The sequence below is a fragment of the Ambystoma mexicanum genome, chromosome 7p, assembly GCF_040938575.1.
Source record: "Ambystoma mexicanum isolate Mex_15411 chromosome 7p, UKY_AmexF1_1, whole genome shotgun sequence".
NCBI classification, from domain to species: Eukaryota; Metazoa; Chordata; class Amphibia; order Caudata; family Ambystomatidae; genus Ambystoma; species Ambystoma mexicanum.
In genome coordinates, this window is record NC_090939.1 from 281385653 (window position 1) to 281408958 (window position 23306).

General features: G+C 54.7%; 1 protein-coding gene across 2 annotated transcripts in view; it reads left to right on the top strand.

The window, feature by feature from the left end:
- The window catches only part of SCAF4 (SR-related CTD associated factor 4), a 1175829-nt gene that overhangs the window by 280632 nt on the left and 871891 nt on the right, over window positions 1-23306 (top strand). The window lies entirely within an intron of this gene.

The window sequence follows — 23306 nt, forward strand, 5'->3', positions numbered from 1 at the left end:
AGGTTTCGTGGAGGCTTCCAGGCCTACGCCACGTGCACCATGTCAGAGGAGAAGTATTCCACCACCCTATTCAAGCTTAGCTCTGACTGTGGCTTAAGGAATGTTTTCTCGGATGACAAACATTCCCAGTGCCTTTACTGCCTGTACCCGACCCACAAGAAGGATGATTGTGCATATTGCTGTGAATTCTTGACACGCACATTGAAGGATCGGCGTAAGCAGCTGAATGAGTGGCAGCAGACCAAGGCCTCTGCACTGGGTGGGTCCCAGGTGAATGCCTCGCCCAGATCCGGGAAAGCTGAGCAGGCTTCGAAGTCCTGTGAGGGCGCCCCTCCCGTGGTGTCCAGCAAGAGGCCAAGCAGCGTGAGTCCACTACCACTGGGAGTGCCGCTGCAGCGGGCTCCTCGGCGGCCAGGGCGCATCCAACATCTCCAGCAGCTTCGACCACCTGCCAACGCTCAGGATCTTCGTCCAAGAGGAAATCTGACCATCTGGGCAAACTCAAGGTGGCCCAGGAGACAGCCAATGAGAAGTCCAAAGCCAGCATGCCCCCTAAGGAGAAGGCCAAGCAGGACAGGGCATCCGGGACAGCCACGAAGGCCAAGCCGGACAAGGGACCAGTTCTGACCGTGAAGGCCCATGTACACCCGACAAAGGCCTTCCATCGAGGTGGTGGTTGCTTCCCTTCAAAAAGGCTGCGTAGGAGCGAGACTTCATTCCAACCCATTAATAAGACCCCGGAGAAGAAGATGCTGGTCATCTCACCGAGATAGTCCCCTCTGGTTGTGAAGAAAGAGGCGAGGGGGAATCGAGGTCATCCAGGGCATGGATATCTCCTCAGACCACCCAGGAGGGTGAAGGCGACGCCGACAAAGGCGACAAAGATACGTCGAGGAAGGCAACGGAGAGCCTCAGGGCGACTAGGGCCTTGGCTCTCTGCCTGCGCCTCAGCTTCCTATTTCCCCTCTGCCTCAGCTGCCGCCTAGAGACCTCTGTGGACATACTCTCTACTCTACATACACTGGTATCCGAGATAAAGATGAGCATGCTGGTTGCGCCGATGGCCCCGCCCGCGGCTCCGGTGATGGCCGACCATCTGGCACCGGGGGAACCACCGGCCAAGAAGAGGCACCCACTGCCCTCTGCTCCCCCGAGGGATGGGACGGATCCTGACACTGCGTCAACGACAAGCACAGACAACGGGATAGGGGACCTCCCGTCGCCGCCACCCAGATCCTCACCGCCGGACGATATAGGCTTGTTTCATGCTATGATCTCCAGAGCTTCGGAGCTTTTCCAGCTCACGCCAGAGGAGGAGGGCTTCCTGTATCAGCTCTGCAAGGCAAAGAGAAAGACCATCCTTTCAGTCCCACTCTCGGATGTCCTTTGGGGCGAAAGCCTGTCTTTCACGAAGAACCCTTCTATGGCCTCAGCAAAGAGTGACCACCTAGAGAAGAAATACAGGGTGCCCCACTCTGCGCCCAAGTGCTTGCGGGCCCAACCGTCACCGGACTCTGTGGTCTCTGAAGCAGCCAAAGTTTCGTCGGGCGCTTCTTTCTCGGCAGCGTCCACCCCTCCGGACAGCAAGGGAAAGAAGTTTGATGCTATGGGACAACGTGTTATCTTCTCCGCAGCGACGACCATCAAGCCCGCCAAAGCCCTTGCTATTGTAGCACGTTGCGACCGAGAGCTGTGGTTTAAGCTTCCTCCCATTCTGGACTTCCTCCCCGACAAGAGGTCAGAGGCGTTGGGGATTCTGCAAGAAGGTAAGGTGGTGTCGGATCACGCCAATGCAGAATTCCGCCAGATGGGCAACAGCGTTTGCCTCAAGCGATGCCTCAAGGCCAACAACTTTCGACAGGACATCCAGACGGGGGTTTTGGACATGCCCTTTGACGGATACAACCTGTTCGGGAAGGCTGTCGATGAGTCTCTACAGGCCATCAGGTTGAGACGACGCGTCCTGTGGGCGTGCTACAGCAGCGACGGCTGTCCTTTCGATCCCCAGGAGGCAAGTCTCCCTGGTCTTCTAAGGGTTACGGCGGGAGCTCCTCTTCGTACTGGCAGCCCTCCCGCTTCTCGGCCCAGGAGACCAATAGGGGCCGTTGCAAGGCTTTCGGAGGAGGACATCGTCGCCAGGGTCCCCAAGGCGGCCCGTCGACTTCCAAGCAAGAATGAACGGGCCGTGACATTGGGCCGCGACCCATGCACCCCGGTGGACTTGGTCAGCGTGTGGAAGACAATCTGCACCGGCGGTTGGGTGCTGGATGCTGTCGCCAACGGACACACCCTGGAGTTTCAACTGAAGTGTCCCCAAATACCACTGGAAGCCCGCCAGGAAAACCACATCCCCCAGCTGCAGATGTTTTGGGCCATGCTAAAGAAAGGGGCTTGTCCCAAAGCAACTCTGGGGCTCCGAAGTGTACGTAAGGTACTTCCTCGTGAGAAAGTAGACCAGGGGATGCAGGCCCATTCTCGACCTCCGACTAAACAAATACATCCAGTCCCAGATGTTCTGAATGGTCTCTCTTCAACGTGCTCGTACAGCTAGAAGAGGGAGACTTTGTTGTCGTTGGACCTGGAGGATGCCTACTTCCATGTCCCAATTCTCAAGGGACACCACAATTTTCTACGCTTCGTCACTCAGGGGAAGCATTACCAATTTAAGGCCCTTCCCTTCGGTTTGAAGTCAGCGCCAAGGGTCTGGCAGCACATCAGCGACTGCAAGGGATCCACGTCTACCCTTACTTGGATGATTGGCTCATCCATCCTGCTTGACTCCATAGCGGGACGCGCTGTTCCTGGGATCCCGGCTCAACACTGTCATGCCTGGTTTCACCGTCGGAGGGGAGAGTGGAGTGGCAGCCATCCTGGGCAAGGTGCAACGGCTCCTCGCTCTGAAGATCGTCACGGTGAGGGCCATCAAGTCTCTGCTCGGCATGATGTAGTCATGCATTTATCTCATCCGACTCTGCAAGCTACGGATGCGGCCACTGCAGGAGTTCCTCGATGCCTGTTGTATTCAGGAGTCCAGAAGCTTCCAGGACAAGATTGTTCTCAACAAGGGGTTCCGTTGGGTGATAAGATGGTGGGGCGTGCGCTCTAATCTGACTGGAAGTGCAGATTTCCAGGCCCCACCACATCAGGAGACCGGACCCCCTCCCTGGAGGGATGGGGACCCCACACCGGAAGTCTTCACACCAGAGGCTTGTGGCTGCCAGAGGAAAAGACGTTGCACATAGTGTTGGATCTATGGGCGGTGTTTTGGTCCCTCAAATCGTTCTTACCGTCCCTCAAGGGCAAGGTGGTGCTGGTCTACACAGACAATACCACCACAATGATTTACATCAGAAAAAAGGTGGGGACACCAGGTCCCCAACAGCTTCGGCAGGATCTAGTGGGGAATCTGTTACGCAAATGGGGCTATCCACAGATTGACTTGTTTGCGACAGCGACGAACAGCAAGTGCCATAGGTTTGCCAGCAGGTTTCCTCAGCATGGGGGACGCATTCTCATTGCCTTGGGAAGGCCTTTTCTGTATGCGTTACCTCTGTTGCTTCGCGTCATCAATCTACTTAAATCGTGTCAGGCCGGATGATCCTAGTCGCACTGGCGTGGCCGATGCAGATCTGGTACCCGGACCTTCTCAGTATGTCTATGGCACCACCAGTCAAGCTGCCAGTGGTCGCGGATCTTCTCGACCTGGAAGGAGGCGCCATTCTTCACCACTATTCAGGGTCTCTGAACCTGAAAGCCTGGCTCCTGCAGCGTTAGAATTTCGGTGACTACGATCTCCCGGCGGACTGCAAGGAAGTTCTCGCGAAGCCTAGAGTATAGTTGTTTGCTATTTGGTGTCGTTCCCAGAAGATCGACCCACTGAGGGTCAAGGCTCCTCAGAGCCTTCCTTATTTGCTGCTGTTTGCCTAATCGGGACTGGCCCACGTCTCCAAGGTTCATCTGGCAGTTATCTCCCGCTACACCAGATCCCCAGGACGACCATCCTTGTGGTCGCACTGATTGGTCAAGGAATTTGTTATGGGACTATTCCGCCGGTGAAGGCTACCGCTCCGGCGTGGGAGCTCAATGTGGTGCTTACTAGGCTCATGGGACCTCTGTAAATTTTTGTTGTGGAAAACAGCTTTTCGAGGGGATTGGGTCCTCCGACGTATTCCATATCTATGACAGGTAATGTCCACAGCTGTGCTGCTTCGGAAAATCTTTGGTGTCTGCGTCAATGACGTCGATGCGCCGTCCCCGAGGACCTCCTCCGATGGCCGGCTTTGCCCGATGTGATAAGTAGGATGCACAACGCCCATAGCCTCAGTTCTGTTTTTTCCGCGAACGTGTTAGCTTCCTGAATCTCGGTACGCCTTGACTCGTTGGAGTTGCTGTTTTCTATTCTCTGTTCGTTGAACCTGTTTGGTTTGTTGTGAAGACCTGTTCATGGCGATGTCTTTCTCGTCTTCAACCCCGCGTCCGGGCTTCAAGAACTGCGGGGACTGTGGGTGCAAGATGTCGATCACGGACTCGCACAACGCCTGCCTCTGGTGCCTCGGGGAGGCCCACGATACGGACGACTGTGTCGACTGCCAGTCGCTCACAGCAAAGGCCTTGCGGGAACACAAGAAGCTGTCGGTAGGCCGGGTGTCTAAGCCCCGGAAGTCGAGGTCTGCAGGGCTTTCGACGGATGACTAGAGGGACGATGAGTCCGCGTCATCGTCGGAAGTCCGGTGGGTCTCCTTCCAGGAGTCGGTCTCGCCTCTTCGAGGCATTCCAGGAAGCACCGGCATAGGTCGCCTTCCCCGTCCTCTTCCGAGGACTCCCCCCGTCGGCGGGTCGCTTATCCCTCCATGCAAGCGACACTGGAGGAATGTGCTTCCTTCGGGAAGCAGATGCTAGTGATTCTGGAATCGCAGGGCACCGGTCCGTCCGCGCCTTCGAGTGGGGTCGGTCGGCACCGGTCGAGAGACACTGCTCGTACGCCTCCGGGCTCGAGTTGTCGGCACGGCTCGCGGGAGAGGTCCCGCTCGGACAAGGGTAGCCGTTCTCGCCATGCCTGTGCCAGGTCCCGGTCATCGACGCGCTCGAGACCGTGTGATCCTGTGCCGTCTTCAAAGAAGACGTCGAAGGCTGTGGCGCCGAGGTCGTCGACGATTTCTCTCGAGGCTCCGCCTCCGAGGGGGTCGTTGACGCCGTCGGCGCCTAGGTTGTCGAGAGACACGCTCAGAGGTCCGGCTTTGAGGACTGTCGCTGCCGATGCTGACGTCGGCGCCGATTCGCTCGACATTGACGCCTTTTCTGTCAACGCTGGCGCCCTCAACGCCTTTTGATGTCGGTGGTGTCATAGGGGCCCCGTGGCACGGGGTTTGCCCCTAGAAAGGCTATGGCTAAGGTCCGCACTGCTTTGGTCCGCAGAGGTCTTCCTCTCCCCGCCTGGAGTACATTTCAGAGGGTGATGAAGGTTCTAATGGCGGCCTGGTTCTGGTTACGGTTCCGGATGACCTTATCTCGGGCCATAGCCAGTTTGATGACTTGAGGCAGTCGCTGCATGATGCCAGTGGACTGGACACCTCTCCGGAGGTGGAGTTTTGTCGGTCAGAGCCTGGCTCTCATGCCGATTCTTCATATCGGCGCCTTATGTCTCGGGTTACCGAGTACTTGGGTTGGTCAACTCCCCCAGGGGAGTTCGTTCAGGATGATCTCACGGACATCCTTGATCTCGGTCCACCCACAGACCCGGTTTTGCCTTTTCATATGGCTCTGCAGAGAAGGGTGGCGGCGGCTTGGACTGCTCCGGGTAGTCTCCCGGCAGTGGGCAAGTCTTTGTCGCGAAAATACCGTCCAGCCAGTAGCGACCACGGCTACTTGTCTAGGCACCCCACCCCGGAGAGTTTGGTGGTGCAGGCGGCTATGGCCCAGGCAAAGCAGGCGTCGTATCCTACCATCCCTCCGGATAGGGACTACAAACGTTTTGACGGCTGGGTGAAGAAAGTATTTTCTTCTGGGGGTATGGCGCTTCAGGCGGCCAACTCCATATGTGCCTTGTCTCGTTTCACACACACACTGTGGATCTGTGTTGCATTAGCGGCTGATCATATTCCCGAAGGGGACGAACGGGATGGTTTCCTTGCTATGGTTCAGGATGGCAAGGATGCTATGTGTGAGGCCGTTCAGTCGGGTTTGGACTTGGCGGATTGTGTCAGCCGGTCCATGGCGGCGAGCACCGCAATGCGCAGGTTTGCGTGGTTGCGAAAGTCGGGTTCGCTCCTGATGTGCAGTCCCTGCTCCTCAACATGCCTTTTGACGGTGAACACCTTTTTGGCAGCAAGGCTGACGAGCGCCTTGAGAGGTTGCAGACCTCCTACCTGCAGCGAAGTCGTTGGGCGCTGCAGTTCGCCGACCTCCGCCTTTTCGTCCTGGGGGACAGCAATGGAGGGGAGGTTCCTTTCGCTATTACTCATCCTTCAGTAAAGTGAGGGGAGCTAGCAGTCAAAGAGGCCATCATAAGAGTGCCAGAGGTGGAAACAAAAGTACTCTAGGTGCGAAGGCCACTCAGGCAGTTGCCTCTTTCTCCAGCATGGGGTCTGGCATGGATTCACATGCTCATGAATATTCCCCGTCAGGCTGGGAATCCTCGGTAAAGAAAAATCAGTATCCGTTTAGTTTCTGATCTGTCTTTCGTAGTAGTAACCAATCACTGATCTCTGCGTCATACTGACCGCAGCCAATGACTGCCATCTCCCTAAGCCCCGCCTCTGGCAGCCATCTTCAGATTTTTACCGCACGTCAAGTGTTGGGATCCTCGTGCTATTGCTCTCGAGCTTTAGTGCTTTTTTCTTGCGCTTTTTCCTAGGAAAATTTTCTCTTTCGGTCAAAAGAGCCTGAAGCTACACCGTTTCTTCATCCGATCAACGGGGACCCGTGTCGGATTCTTCTACTCCCCTCAAGGGTGAAGATTTCGTCGAGCCACGCTTTTGGAGGACTCCAGAAGTTTCTCAGGCCCATCTCGATCATGGCCCAGGAGAAGGGAAGCTCGATGCCCGGAAAGCTGTTCAGGGTCTGCCCTGGATGCCAGCTTCAGAATGTCTTTAAGGAGGACGAACACTCCCTTTGCCTCTACTGCCTGCATGAGGACAAGAGTTACGTGGAGAAGGACTGCATTTTGTGGCAATATGTCGGAGCGGACCATGAAGGACCTCCATCTGCGTCTCGCCAACTGGCTGGAAGGGAAGAGCCCATCAGGCGAGAAGTCCGAGCGGTCTTCTAAGACCTTTGAGGGCGCCCCGGCGAAGGGGGTCCAACAGAAGGCCAAGCACGGCGAGTCCGCTGGCACCAGGAGTGCCGAACGGTCGGGCTCTTCTGGCGCCAGGCAGGGCGCATCCTCCCCGGCCCCATCAACCATGAGCCAACGCTCTGGCTCGGGTAAGAGGAAGGCCGAGCACCCGGCGAAGCTCCTGGAGAGACCTCGGTCAAGCTCGAAGGCCCCATCGGAGGGGGAGCGAGGCGGTGACCCTCGCCCCAAGGAGAAGGCGGTGAGCGCACCTAAGGTGGGGAAAGCCTTGATCCACCCGGCCAAGGCCTCTATCGAGACAGTCGCGGCGGCCCTGGCTCAGCCTGTGGGGGCTACACCAGTGGTTGCAACCTCGGGGCCCAGAGTCTCCCTGCCACTGTGGAGGGAGTCCTCTTTCATGCCCATCGACAGGACCCCCGTGAAACCTCCGACGGAGAAGAAAAAGGGGGGGGGGGGCAGGAGGTCGTCGTGGATTCGGCCTCAACCTCTGAGGAGGAGCTGATCGAAGTCTTAAGCCACATCGTTGGCGTGGAAGACCAGCCCGTCGGGAGGGACCCCGACGTAGGAGACAAGAACGTCGAGGGTGCCGACGGGGCTCCTGACTGCCCGTCGGAATCCCCTCAACCAGTGCTGCAAGACAACTCGGCGGCCATTTTGTTGGCTATACAGTCCTTATGCTCGGAGATAAGGACGAGATTGCCGTTACCACCAACGGAGGAACCGCTCCCGACGGGGGACCCGGAGCCAGGCCCTTCTGGGAGCCCTCCTCCTAAGAGAAGGATTCATCCTTCACCTCCGTTTCAACCATCGTGCCCTGCTCAGCCCTCCTCCCCGTCCACGACCCGTGGGGATGATATGGGGACTGACACGGCCGCGACGGGTACAGACGATGAGGTTTACGACGAGGATCTCCCGTCGTCACCTCCTCCCCGGGCTTCCCCGCTCGACGAGATTGGATCGTTTCATGCCATGATCGCCAGGGCATCCGAGCTTTTCCAGCTCTGCCCGGAAGAGAAGGAAGGTTTCCTTTATCAACGGCGCGAGACCAAGAGGAAGACGGTCCTCGCTGTACATCTACTGGACGATATCTGGGATGAGGGTCTCGCCCTCCTCAAGAACCCATCCACAATGCCTGCGAGAAGGGATCGGTACGAGAAGTACCGGGTCCCGGACGCGGCCCCCTTGTGCCTTCGGGCACAGCCGACCCCGGACTCGGTCATCTCCGCGGCGGCCAGGAAGAAAGCGGGGGGGGGGGCCTCGGCCTCTACGTCAACCTCCCCGCCGGACGGCGAGCGAAAGAAATTGGACACGATGGGACGCAGAGTCATCTCATCGGCAGCGACGACGATTAAGGCTGTCAACGCCTTGGCTATCGTAGCCCGCTACGACAGGGAGTTTTGGTACAAAATCGCCCCCCTGCTGGACTTCTTACCAGACAAGAGGGCGGAGGCCCTAGAGTTCTTGCAGGAAGGAGAGGTGGCGTCGGACCACGCCATTACGATAGCGACGGACATCGCTGACACTGGATTTCGCCAGTTGGGCAACGGCGTGTGCCTTAGAAGGCGTGGATGGCTCAAGGCAACTGACTTGCGTCAGGACGTGCAGACCAGAGTCTTGGACATGCCGTTCGACGGGAGCAACCTGTTAGGGAAAACAGTGGACGATTCCCTACAACCCATCAAGACGGACATATCACCTATCAAGCGGCCCGTTCGTCGTCACAGGAAGCCTACAGGGAACGAGGCAAGTCGGGCGGACCCCGCCGTCGTCGCCAAGGAGGACAAGGCGACAAAGCCTTGTCGAAGCAGGACTGAACCGGCCGTGGGGTCGGGCCCCCACCGAAGCACCCCGGTGGGATGCTGGCTGGCGAGCTTCGTCAGCGTGTGGGAGTCCATCTCCACCGACCGTTGGGTGCTGGACGCCCTGGCCCAGGGTCACGCGCTCGAGTTTCTAAAGAAGTGCCTGCGCGTCCCCCCCGTGGCCAGGAAGGAACATCACGTCCCTCAACTTCTCTTGGAGGTAAAGGCGATGCTCAAGAAAGGCGCCATCAAGCTCGTCCCAAAGAGGCTTTGGGGCTCCGGAGTTTACTCATGATACTTACTCGTGAAGAAGACGGGAGGATGGCGTCCCATCCTGGACCTACGACGACTGAACAAATTCATCAAGGCACAGAAGTTCCGGATGGTCACTTTCCAGCACGTCCTGGGTCAACTGGAGGAGGGCGATTTCCTGTCGTCGTTGGATTTGGAGATTGCCTACTTCCATATCCCATCCTAAAGGGACACCGAAAGTTTCTCAGATTCGTGGTCCAAGGGCGTCACTACCAATTCAGAGCCCTTCCCTTCGGATTGAGGTCGGCACCCAGGGTGTTCACCAAGTGCCTCGCACCGGTGGCGGCGCTGCTGCGCCTGGAGGGGATCCACGTCTACCCCTACCTGGACGACTGGCTCATCCGAGCAAAGACAAAGGAGCTCACCGCGGAGCACACGGCGAGGACCGTCCAACTACTCACGGACCTGGGATTCTCCATAAACTACGCCAAGTCCCACCTGGTGCCCGCGCAAGACGCACTGTTTCTGGGAGCGAAGCTCGACACAGTGGTGCTTCTGGCCTCTCCTTCGGAGGAAAGGACGAGGGCCATCTTGGGCAAGGTGCAGCGGATGCTGGTTGCGGACGCGGCCAGCGTGAGGTCCATCAAGTCCCTCCTCGGAATGATGTCTTCTTGCATTTATCTCATCCGCCTGTGCAGGCTTCGGATGCGCCCGTTACATGAGTTCCGGGACGCTCGCTGGATCCAGACGACGGGCAGCTTCGAGGACAGGATCACACTCGACGAGAGCTTCCGACGAGCGATCCGGTGGTGGGGCACCCACGCGCATCTGATGGCGGGCATGGACATCCAGACCCCGGGCCACCAGAAGACAGTGACCACGGATGCCTCCCTGGAAGGGTGGGGAGCGCACACCGAAAATCTGCACGCGAGGGGGCCTTTGGCTGCCGACGGAGAAGTCCCTCCATGTCAACGTCCTGGAACTCCGTGCAGTGTTTTGGGCCCTTAGGTCCTTTCTTCCGTCCCTCAAGGGCAAGGTGGTGAGAATCTTCACCGACAACACCACCACCATGTTCTACATCAGGAAGCAGGGCGGTACCAGATCCCCAGCCCTGTCCAAGGAGGCGCAGGATCTGTGGCGTTGGGCCGTCGCCCAAGGGGTTTTTCTGGTGCCGTTTCATCTGGCAGGAATGAAAAACACCATCGCCGACTCGCTCAGCAGAGAGCTGCGCTCGTGCCACGAGTGGGAACTACGACAGGATCTAGTGGACCGCCTCTTCCGACGGTGGGGCACACCCCAGATTGATCGGTTCGCGACGGCGACGAACTCCAAGTGCCGGCGGTTCGCCAGCAGGTTTCCCCAGCCGAGGAGCATGGGCGATGCTTTCTCGTTCCCCTGGGAGGGCCTGTTGCTATATGCGTTCCCCCCCCCCCCCTTGCCGCTGCTGATCCGGCTCATCAACCAGCTCAAGCGGTCACGGTGCAGGATGATCCTCGTCGCACCTGCGTGGCCGAGGCAGATATGGTTCCCGGACCTTCTGGACTTGTCAGCGTCCCCGTCAATCAAGCTGCCGGTGGACGCGTATCTTCTCTCCAGGGAAGGAGGCGCCATCCTCCATCACGACCCGAAGTCGCTGAACTTGCAGGCCTGGCTCCTGCAGCGTTAGAGTTTGGAGGCTACGACATACCGGCCGACTGCAGAGAGGTTCTTGCAAAGGCCAGGGCGTCCTCAACTCTTAAATGCTACGGACACAAATGGAAGAGGTTCTCTGTCTGGTGCCACGCACAGAAGATTAACCCTCTACGGATTACGGCTCCTCAAGTACTGCCGTACCTGCTGACGCTGGCCAAGGCTGGACTGGCGCACGCTTCCATCAAGATTCATCTTGCTGCGATCTCCCGATACACAAGAACCACGGGACGGACGTCTTTGTGGTCTCATCGTCTGGTGAAAGAATTCATGAAGGGACTGTTCAGATCGTTCCCGCCGGTGAAGGCCCCGGCCCCGGCGTCGGAGCTCAACGTGGTGCTGACCAAGCTCATGGGACCTCCGTTCGAGCCTCTGCACTCAGCTCCGTTGAAGTTCTTGTCATGGAAAACAGCGTTTCTTGTGGCCATCACCTCCGCACGACGGGTGGGAGAGATCCAGGCCCTTTCCTGCAAGCCCCCGTACTTGACTTTTCACGACACGAGGGTAGTACTCAGGACGCACCCCTTCTTCATGCCCAAGGTGCCGTCGGACTTCCACCTCAACGAACCCTTGGTGTTGCCTGTTTTCTTCCCGTCGCCTTCGTCGCCGGCTGAAAGGACTTTGCACTCGCTGGATGTGGCTAGAGCGCTGAAGTTCTACGTGGACCGCACGAAGAGTTTTCGGAAGACGTCACAACTTTTTGTGAACTTTGGACCTGTCAATCGGGGGAAGGCTCTCTCGAAGGCTTCCATTTCCAGATGGCTCTCCGGCTGTATCATGTACTGTCATCGGTTGGCAAACCGACCGCTGCCTGGCCGTCCGAGAGCCCATTCCACCAGAGCGATTGCAGCTACCACGGCGTTGCTATCTGGTGTGCCCTTGCTGGACATCTGCAGGGCTGCTACGTGGAGGTCGACGCACACCTTCACGAAATTCTACTGCGTCGATCGGGATTCCAGGGTCGCCCAAGCACTGCCGCGCAACCTGTTCGTCTAAGGTGAGCCTGATGAGGAGGTAAGAATTGCTTAATGTTGAGTTTTGGATGTAATGCTTAATGTTGAGCCTTTTCCACCTCCCGTGGTTGTGCATGTGTGTACTGCTGTGTATTCTTCTATTCATGAGCATTTGAATCCATGCCAGACCCCATGCTGGAGAAGGAACAAGTTACTTATCTGTAACTGTTGTTCTCCAGCATGGGTCTGGCATGGATTCACATGCGAACCCTCCCGCCTACCCCTCTGCGGCTCTTCACTTGGTCATACTGCCACTTCACGTGTTACCAAATCTGAAGATGGCTGCCAGAGGCGGGGCTTAGGGAGATGGCAGTCATTGGCTGTGGTCAGTATGACGCAGAGATCAGTGATTGGTTACTACTACGAAAGACCGATCAGAAACAAAACTGATACTGATTTTTCTTTACCGAGGATTCCCAGCCTGACGACGGGGAATATTCATGAGCATGTGAATCCATGCCAGACCCATGCTGGAGAACAACAGTTACAGGTAACTTGTTCCTTTCCCTCAGGCAACGCCGCAGCCGCTACCACTCAGTCATGAGGCTAGGTCCCATGGTTCGCCGGTTGGGGGAAGGCTGGCGCAGCATCTTGTAGAGTGGCAAGCCATTACTTCGGATGTGTGGGTTCTGGAGATCATAACCCACGGCTACTGTCTTCCTTTTCGGCAGAGGTCTCACGACAATCCACCAGGGAACCTCTCTTTGAAGAGTCCGGATCCGCTCCTTGCGCAAGAAATTAAAGCCCTGCTGGAGAAAGGCGCATGTAGCAGAGAGGAACAAGGGATGGTATTCCCTTTATTTTTTGATTTCGAAGCAAGACGGGGGATTGAGACCCATCATGGACTTGCGCGGTTTGAACAAACTCCTCAGGAAGGACAGTTCAAGATGGTGACTCTCGTCCTCCAGGCCCTTCAACTTCAGGACTGGTTGGGGTGTCTCGACCTCAAGGATGCTTACTTCCATGTGCCGATCCATCCCAAGCACAAGAAGTACGTGAGGTTTGCGTTTGGCGACTCACTTTCAGTTTCGGGTCCTGCCGTTCGGATTGACCTCCGCCCCGAGGGTTTTCACCAAGCTCATGGTGGTGGTGGCAGCGCATCTCAGGAAAGGGGGGATTCAAGTCTACCCCTACCTGGACGATTAGTTGATCAGAGGGAGCTCTCCCGAGCAAGTCCTGGATCATCTGTCCGTCGCCTGCCACTCCCTCCACAAGCTGGGCTTCTCCCTCAATTTAAAGAAGTCCCATTTGACACCAGCGCAGCGGCTCCAGTACATCGGGGCAGTGTTTTCCTCCTCAGGTGAGGGTTCTTCACATTCAGCAGATGGTGCACAAGATCCAGCTTGCCCAGAATCTCCCAGCGTCCGAATTCTTGAGACTGCTCGGCCTCATGGCATCCTGCATTCTTCTGGTGCCAGAGGCTCGTCTGCGGATGAGATCTTTGCAGTGGGCACTCAAGCTCCAGTGGTCTGTCTTCCGGCAGGCTGTCGGACCCTGTTCAGGTGCCGCCCTCGGTAGCCCGGGACCTTCTGTGGTGGGCTGTCGAGGGCAATCTGATGAAGGGGGCCCCATTTTGGCTGCCCTGGCCGGAGGTGACGATCGTGACGGATGCATCCCTCACGGGATGGGGAGCTCATGCCAACGAGTTGACAGTCAGCGGTCGTTGGTCTCCGTCGGAGTCCAGACTCCATATCAATCTGTTGGAGCTGAGGGCCGTCAGGCTAGCCCTGAAGGCTTTTCTGCCGACTGCGCGGAAAGTGTCCTGATTCTAAAAGACAACACAGTGGCCATGCACTACCTCAACAAAAGGGGGGGGTGGCAGGGTCACTTCCGCTGTGCAGGGAGGCGATGCAGCTCGAATTCTGGGCCATCAGTCAGGAAGTTTCGATCTCGGCTGTTCATCTGGCCGGAGAGGACAACGAGACGGACGCTCTGAGCAGGCAGAGCTCGATCTCTCACGAGTGGGAGCTGGCTCAGGAGATTCTCCTGAAGATCTTCGCCCTTTGGGGGACCCCTCAAGTGGATCTCTTCGCCTCCAGTGTCAACCGGAAGTGCGAAAGGTTTTGCTTGCGGGAATTTCCTCCAAAAGAAGCCTTAGGAGACGCGTTCGTGGTGGAGTGGTCATTTCCACTGCTGTACGCGTTTCCTCCAGTCACCGTCATCACCTAGTGCTGCGGAGGTTCGGTTCCCGGATGATCCTCATTGCTCGGGCGTGGGCCTGGAGGACGTGGTACCCGGACCTTCTAGACTTGTCCATCTGCCTTCCACGTCGTCTTCCCTACTGAGACGATCTGCCCTCGCGGGAGGGGGGTCAGGTTCTCCATCCAAAGGTCAGATCCCTCAATCTTCACGCTTGGCTTCTGAAAGGTTGAGGTATAAGGATTGGGACCTCCCTGAAGACGTGATGGAGGTGTTGCTCTCGGCCAGGCGGCCGGCAACAAAGTCTCTGTACCGTTGCCGTTGGAGAAAGTTCTGCGACTGGTGCAGAGTTCAGAATGTGGATCCTTTTGAATGTGACATTCTCATGGTTCTGTCTTTTTTGCTTTCTTTGGCCCACAGGGGCTTGCAAGTGGGGACCATTAAAGGTTACCTGGCGGCGCTGTCCATCTTTAAGCGCTCGTCTGAAGAGTGTTCCTATTTTAAGATTCCTTTAATTTCGCAGTTTTTGAAAGGGCTCACTAATGTGTTCCCGCCGTCACCTTTTTTGGTGCCAGGTTGGCATTTGAACCTTGTTCTCAAGTTTCTTATGGGTGCTCCGTTTGAGCCTTTACATTCTTGCCCTTTGAGGCTGCTGACTTTGAAAACTGTTTTTGGTTGCGGTTACTTCTGCTCGCAGAGTGAGTGAGTTACAGGCACTTTCAGTTAAGCCACCCTTCACTGTGTTTAACAAGGACAGGGTTGTCCTTAGAGTTAGTCCTTCTTTTCTTCCGAAGGTGGTTTCGGATTTTCATTTGAGCCAGAAGGTTGTTCTTCCGGCGTTCTATCCTCCTCCACATCCTCGTAAGGAAGAGGGGAGGCTCCATAGGCTTGATCCTAGGAGAGCGTTGAGCTTTTATATCTCGCGCATTTCCCGGGTCAGAGTGAACGATCAACTTTTCATTGGTTACGCTGGAAAGCGTTTGGGACAAGCTGTGACGAAACAGACTTTGTCTCAGATTATTTTAGCTATCTCCGAGTGTTACCGCTTGGCGGGTAAGGACCCTCCGGCTGGCTTGCGGGCCCATTCTAACAGGGGAGTGGCTGCGTCGACTGCCCTGCAGAGGGGAGTTCCTATTCGTCACATCTGTGATGCAGCCATCTGGGCTTCAGTACATACTTTTGTACGTCACTACTCCCTTGATTCCATCAGAGGGCAAGATCTGGCCTTTGGCAAGGCAGTTCTCTATTCCGCAATTTGATTGGGCATGCTAAATTTGTATTCTAAATTCTTTCCCACCTCCTTGCTTGGTACTGCTTTCGGAGTCTGTCATAGATATGGAATACGTCGGAGGACCCAATCCCCTCGAAGAACAAGTTACTTTCTTACCTGGTAACGTTCTTTCCATGGGATGGTCCGACGACGTATTCCATATCGCTCCCTCCCTGCCTTCCCCGCTGCAGAATTTCTTTTGCGATTGCAGCTTGCATTCCGCAAGGCCTTGTGTGTCTGACTGGCAAAAAACTGGTGGCACACGTTCTGGGAAAAAACTACAACTGAGGCTATGGGCGTCATGCGTCCTACTTATCACATCGGGTGACGTCTGCCGTCTGAGGAGGTCCTCGGGGACGGCGCATCGACGTCATCGACGCAGGACGCAGACGCCAAAGATTTTCCGAAGCAGCACAGCTGTGGACATTACCCGTCATAGATATGGAATACGTCGTCGGACCATCCCATCGAAAGAACGTTACAAGGTAAGAAAGTAACTTGTTCTTATGGCCATCACCTCTGTACGACGAGTGGGGGAGATCCAGGCCCCCTCCTGTAAACCACCTTACTTGACTTTTCACAAGATGAGGGTGGTGCTGTGGACGCACTCCTCCTTCATGGCCAAGGCGCTGTTGAACTTTTCTCTAAACGAGCCCTTAGTTTTACCTGTGTTTCTTTTTGTCGCCTTTGTCACCGGCTGAAAGGGCTTTGCACTCGCTGGATGCGGCTGGAGTGCTGAGGTTTTATGTGTCCCGCACAAAGAGTTTCCGGAAAACCTCAGCTCTTTGAACTTTGGTCCTGTGAACCATGGGAATGCCCTGGCCAAGGCTTCCATTTCCAGGTGGCTGTCCGGCTGTCACCCACTGTCACTGGTTGGCAAACCGACCGCTGCCTGGCCGTCCGAGAGCCCACTCTACCAGAGCGATCGCAGCTACAATGGCGTTCCTGTCTGGTGTGCCCCTGCTGGACATCTGCAGGGCTGCAAAGTGGAGGTGGACGCACATTTTAATGAAATTCTACTGCTTCTACGGATTCCAGGGAGGAGTCCAGAGCCTGGTGAGGAGGTAAGAGATGCTTATGTTGAGCCTTGCCACCTCCCGTGGTTGTGCATGTGTGTAGTGCTATGGTTTCTTTATTCATGAACATGTGAATCCATGCCAGACCCTATACTGGAGAAGGAACAAGTCACTTACCTGTGACTGTAGTTCTCCAGCATGGGTCTGGCATGGTTTCACATACGAACCCTCCTGCTTACCTCTCTGCAGCTCTTCTGCCTACTCCCATTTTATGTGCTACCAAATCTAAAAATGGCTGCCAGAGGAGGGGCTTAGGTGAAAGGCAGTTATTGGCTGGGGTCAGTATGATCTAGAGCTCATTGATTGGTTGTTAGGAGAAAGACAGTTCAGTAATGAAACTGATTTTTTTTTGTTTTTTACCGCGGATTCCCAGCCTGACGACAGGGAATATTCATGAGCATGTGAATCCATGCCAGACCCATGCTGGAAAATAGTTACAGGTAAGTAACTTGTTCCTTCGACAATATGTATTAAAGTATTTATTTGTGGCTAACACTATGAAAAATGTGTAGTAACAGGTAGAAGTAGCACACAACACTAAAAATAGGATACATATGCAGTGTTACTGGAGTACGGCATAACACAGATCAAACCCTTGTAAAGCCAAGTACAGACTAGATTATGCAGTACAGGTCCACAGAGAATTAGCCCTAGATTCAAAAGTCTTTCCCTAAGTGGTCTGGGGCCTTATGCTCAAAAGGTCAGGAAAAGTTCTGACAGTTTTTAACACAGGAAAAAATGAAGGTAGTGTTTCGGGTGCAGTGAAAGATTTCAAGGGTTAGGTGACCCGTTATTCTAACTAACAAGTGTGTCCCCAACTTTGGAAGGCTTGCGCGCAATCAAGCATTGGCAAAGCCAAAGTGTTATGAAAGTTTGTTAAAGTTAACAAAACTTCGAAAGGGAGTTAAGGGACAGGAACTCAACCTCCTTACTACGATTCTTCATAGGACTTGTCTGGTCGATGAAAGTAGGTCTGAGGTTGCTTTTCCCACAGTGAGCCTCATTCCTCGATTTGCTGGGGTTGCAGGTTTAAGCAGCTCTGATTGTTTTTGGCTGGTGCAAGGACTCTTGGTGGAAGAATACAGCAAAACATGATGCAGGACCCCTCTCGGGACCGGACTGGACTCAGGTGAGTTGTTTCGGACGGTGGGCACTGCAGCATGGCGACGCAAAGGAACTTGCCTGTCGCTGTCAGACTTATCCCTCCTATCTCGGGTCCCCTTGATGCTAAGGCTCTGAAATGTCAGAGCTAAGTGTTGTCAGACATGCCGAGGAGCCCCCAATTTCCAGGCCTCAACTCAGAACAGTGACGTTGGCAGCACAGTAGCCCAAACTCTGACCTGGTCATCCACAGGACGGTCCCAGGGCACGTCCGAAGGCTCATCTTCGCAGGGTACCGAGCAGATGTCGGGAATGGATGTTCCCTCCACTCCCTCCTCAAAGGACTGCTGGAGATTAACAGCAAAACGGGGCTCTTCCAGGACAGTGTTGGTTAAGAATTGGTGCAGTCACACTGTGTGAGACTGCACAATATTTATCTGCTTGATATTAGGTAACCACCTTTTGGTATGGGTCTGTGCTACATAAGTTGGTATTGTGACTGGCAGCCAGGCCTATCTCAAGAGCTGTACAAATGAAATCCGTAAATACAAGTAGCCAAGCAACACTTACACTCAAGGTTTCAGTTATGAACAATTATTTAACACCAATTTTTAAATTTGCTTTCCTTAAAAAGGCAATATGTGTAACAATGTAAATCTACTTTAAAATCACTTTTCAGAATTAAAACAAGTTGGTAGATAATCTTTGGATGGGTTTCATACACAATTCCTACACCCAGAGGTGACTCCAATCATAAGGACAGTAATGGCATTTATAAATCACAGACTAGTTATACTTTGCAGATTCTGAGGTTAAAGAAAGGAAAGGTTAGGGAAGGAAAAATGTTAGACAGTTTCTCAGTAGATGTGTGGACAACTAAATCTTCCAATGAAATCTAAATAAGCCTTTCCAAGGAGTGCCAGTATACAACAAGCTACCACCTATGCGAGAGAAACAGTATCAAAGTCAATGGAATGGAAGAGTCTTCCGGGAGCCAGGACAGCCAAAGTCATTTGGGACAGTCTATGGATCTGATGCTATCTTTAGATCAAAGTCTTGCACAAAGTTAGAGAGTTTGTTAGAAGAATCACTTGTAGGGTCACAAGCTGTTAAACCTGTGAAAAGAGTTGGAATCAACTCTGACTCGGTGCAATTCCCTACTGAGAAAAGCGCGGCTAAAAGGCAATAAGGTAGGTATCCCAAGCCTAAACGCTACCTCTGGTTTGAAGAAGAGGTCCAGCTGGATTGTCTTGCTACAGCGGTGCAGACCCTTGTTCCTGAGCCAGTCGTGGGGAGTACCTATGGAGGGCTCTTGCAGCGGTTCTTGGGAGGTCGTCAGCAGCTACGGGCTCTTTTCAGTTTAGTAGCACTTTGCGGTTTCAACGCTTAGCAAACAGCACTGTTGCGGGTCTTGGACACTGGTTTTTGACTCTTCGCTCCCTTGGTTCTGTACTCTGGTGAGGGGACTCTGGACCTGGCGGTCCTGCTTCTGGAGGGTCTTTAAGAGACTTGTGGAGCCTGATTCGTTCTGTGGCAGTCGTTGCACTCTACTATGGACACTCGACCCATGGCATTGTGCTTCTAGTGCAGCGGAGAGGCAAAGCAAGTCTGTGGTGGTGGTCCATTGGAGTTCGTCACAGGGTTAGTTGGTCCCACTAACCAAGGGGAGAAGTTGTTCCATCCGGAGCTTCTCTGTCACGGTTAAAAAGGAGCTCAGCACAGTAGCAGGGCTTCACTGGGCAGTTCAAAGGTCCAGGAGGTTGCAGCAAGCTTCGTTCATGCTTTCTTAGTCTGGTGTTTCTCCCAGTGGTCGACTCTTCCTGTAGTTCCAAGACCCTCGCCTTTTAAGCATGTTTCTTCCATTGAGGCACTGCCTAGGCTGTCTACCACCAGCAGGGTGGCTGTCCTGAAAGGACAGTCAGCCAGCCAATTGGGACTAGTTGCATTCAGGCATTTCTAGAGACGGACGGGGAGTTTCAGGACCCTCCCTCACATCATGTCCTTCCAGACACACTGGAGCCAGAGGTGGGCTTCAAGGCTGAAGCCTGCCAAAAGCAAGATGGACGAAAGGCTCAAACCTCTCTAAACCCAAGTAAGACCTCACAAACAGAAAATGGTGAAAAAAGAAGACTGGGCCATTTTGGCAAAATGGTCACCATGGTTGCTGTACTGCAGCTGAGGGCTCAGCCTGCAGTAGAAAAGCACAAAGGTAGGGAAAAGTAAACCGCTACAACCTGCCATTTTAAAGTAATGAGCCTACAAAGAGAAAGATTAAGTAAAGTCAATTTCACTGTACAGTTCTTGGGAACTGTAGTGCACACAAGAAAATGTACATAAACCTTCTCCAGCATCAGGGTCTGGCATGGATTCACATGCTCATGAATATTCCCCGTCATCAGGCCGGGAATTCTCTGTAAAAGAAAAGTTTCACTTTCCTTTATAAAGTATCTTTCTACTGTAAACCAATCAATGAGCTCTAGGTCATACTGCCCCAGCCAATGACTGCCCTCTCCCTTAGCCCCTCCTCTGGCAGCCATCTTCAGAGGGTTACCGCACGTCCAAGTGTTTGGAGTCCTTGTGTTTCGCTCTTAGAGCTTTTCTGTGTTTTCGCGCTTTTTTGCTAGTAAAATCCTATTTTTGGTCGATCGAGCCAGTGTGCTCCATCGTTTATACATCCGACTAACTGGGCTCTGTTTTTCGGCATCTTTCTTCGCCACTCAAGGGCGGAATTGTCAAGTGTTTCTTCTTGGAAGTTTCCAGAAGGCCATTGGGCCTATACCGCACCATGTCGGAGGAGGACGGACGGAGCCTCCCTCTTCAAGCTTTGCCCCGGTTGCGGAATGTATTCATGGAGGACAAGCATTCCCAGTGTCTTTGTCTTCATCCGTCACACTAGGAAGAAGATTGCAAGATCAGTCGTGGCTTTACCAAGCACACTATGAAGGATCAACGCGTCAGACTGACAAGGTGGCTCAAAGCCAACGCCTCTGCCCCGTGTGGTTCACAAGTGCATGCCTCTTCAGGATCCAGCCAGCCAGAGCGGGCTTCTAAGTCCTTTTGAGGGTGCTTCATCCGTGGGGACCCAAAACCAGCACTGCGAGTCTGGTTCTGTAGGGGACGCCGTGCAAGCGGTCCACGTGACAGCCAAGACGCACGCCTCATCTCCGGGGGCCTCAGTCTCCAGCCATCGCGCCCGTTCTTCGTCGAAGAGAAAGTCTGCTACCCGGGGAAGCTGTGGGAGAAACCTGAGAAGGCCAAGCAGGACAAGATGTCCGACCTGCCAGTCCAGGCCCAGCTGATTCAGGCTAAATTGTCCTATCAAGCTGGTAGCGGCTGCCCTTTCGAAGGCCAAAGGGGCTGACCCGGTCCAAGGTACCCCTACTGCAACCAGGATGGCTCTACCTCCCAGGTGGGAGGCTTCAGCCAATCCCTTGGCAAAGACCCCTGAAAAGAGGATGATGTCCCTTATCCCGGGACCGACCCCTCAGACCCTAAAAAGGGGATGAGGTGCGTAGAACTCCTGTGCACAGAAATGTCGTCTTCTGACGCGGAGGGCGAGGGTCCCGTCCACACCATCCCGGAAGAGGCTGGGGACGTCTGAAACGTTGAGGAGGTAGTTGCCCCCCGCAGGCAACGACTAAAACATCAGCAGGGAGGACATAGGTGCTGGGCCCAGCGACCCTACTCCACAGGCACCTCCCAGAGATCTGTTGCTTGACAGTCTTTCAACCCTTCACACTCTAGCGTCTGAGATACAGAAGAGGATGCCAACACAGACAACCCCGTTGACGCTGGCACCACCACCACCACCGCCAAAGAAAAACAAGAGACACCCTACAACTCTGCTCTGCAAGTGCTACCCCTCTCCCCCCCCACCCCCATGTGGACACGGCGACGACTGACACAGAAGACAGCGCCATCTCTCCGCCCCCAATGGCTTCTCCCATTGACAAAGTGGGGTCCTTTCATTCTATGATCGCACGCGTGTCGGATCTCTTCCAGCTCTCACTGGAGGAGGGCTTCCTTTATCAATGTTGGGAGGTAAAACGGAAGACCATTCTGGCGGTGCCTCTCCTGGACGACGTCTGGTAAGAGGTGCTGGCGCTGCTGAAGAACCCTTCCTCGGCCCCGGCAAAGAGATGGGCTTGAGAAGAAACACTGGGTTCTGGAGTCTGCACCTAAGTGTCAGCGGTCACAGCCATCTCCAGACTCTGTGGTCTCGGCGGCTGCACGTAAGAAGTCATCAAACCCGTCGTCCTCTGCCTCGGTTCCTCCGGACAACGAGGGGAAGAAGTTGGACGCTGTGGGTAGGAAGGTTATCTATTCAGCGATGATGACGGTCAAGGCGGCGAATGCTTAAGCCATCCTGACCAGATATGACCAGGAGTTATGATACAAACTGGCACTAATACTGGATTTCTTCCCCGAGGAGAGACTAGTCGAGATGATGGAGATCCTCCAGGTGGGCATGGTGGTGTTAGACCATTCTATCACTGTGGCCCTGGACATTGCAGACACAGGGTTCCGCCAGATGGGAAACAGGGTTTGCCTCAGTCGCCGTGGCTGGCTGAAGGCCTCCAACATTAGACAGGAGGTTCAAACTTGTGTCCTGGACGTGTTGTTCGGAGACAACCTCTTCGGAAAGGCTGTCGTCGAATCTCTAAAGGCCATCAAGACCGACCGACAGATGGCCCGTGCCATAGGCATGCTGCTGCAGCATGCCTATCATTTTCGTTCCTCAGGAGGGAATTTAGGCAGGTTTTCTGTGGGGGATAGTCCTCTTACCGCCAGCTCTCCCGTTCCACTTCACAGGAAGCCTACAGGGACTGCTCCAAGGCCTTTGGTGGTGGCCGCCATCGTCCAGGCTCCCAAGGTGGTGCAACTACCTCCAAGCAGGACTGAACCGATGCTAAGGCATCGGGCACCCACCCCTGCACTCTGATGGGCCGCCGGCTGGCGAACTTCGTCAGCGTGTGGTAAAACATCTCCACCAATCGATGGGTGCTGGATGCTCTCGCCCACGGACACTTTGGAGTTTAAGCACAGGTGTCCGCATACCACCGGTGGCCCGGCAGGAACAACCCATTCCTCAGCTGCTGCTGGAGGTTCGGGCAATGTTAAGAAAATGGGCGATAGAACTGGTTCCGAAGCGACTCCGGGGCTTTGGTGTTTACTCCAGATAGTTTTTAGTAAGAAAGAACGGGGGCTTGAGACCCATTCTCGATATACGACTCACCAAGTACATCAAGTCCCAGAAATTCAGGATGGTTACGTTGCAAGACGTGCTCGGCCAACTGGAGGAGGGAGACTTCCTGCTGTAGTTGGAGCTAGAGGACGCTTACTTCCATGTCCCCATTCATGAAAAACATTTCCAATTCCTGCGCTTCCTCGTACAAGGGAAGCACTACCAGTTAAAGGCTCTTCCTTTCAGACTGAAGTTGGTGCCAGAGGTTTTACGAAGTGCCTGGGTCCAGTGGCAGCCCATTTGCGTCTACATGGAATACATGTGTACTCGTACCTTGACGACTGACTTGTCCGGGCCAAGTCAAAGGACATCGCCATCGATCACACGGAGATGACTCCGGCTGCTGACAGATCTGTTTCTCGGTGAGCTATGCAGTTATGCTTGACTCCGTCGCAGGACGCGCTGTTCCTGGGTACCAGACTCAACACAGT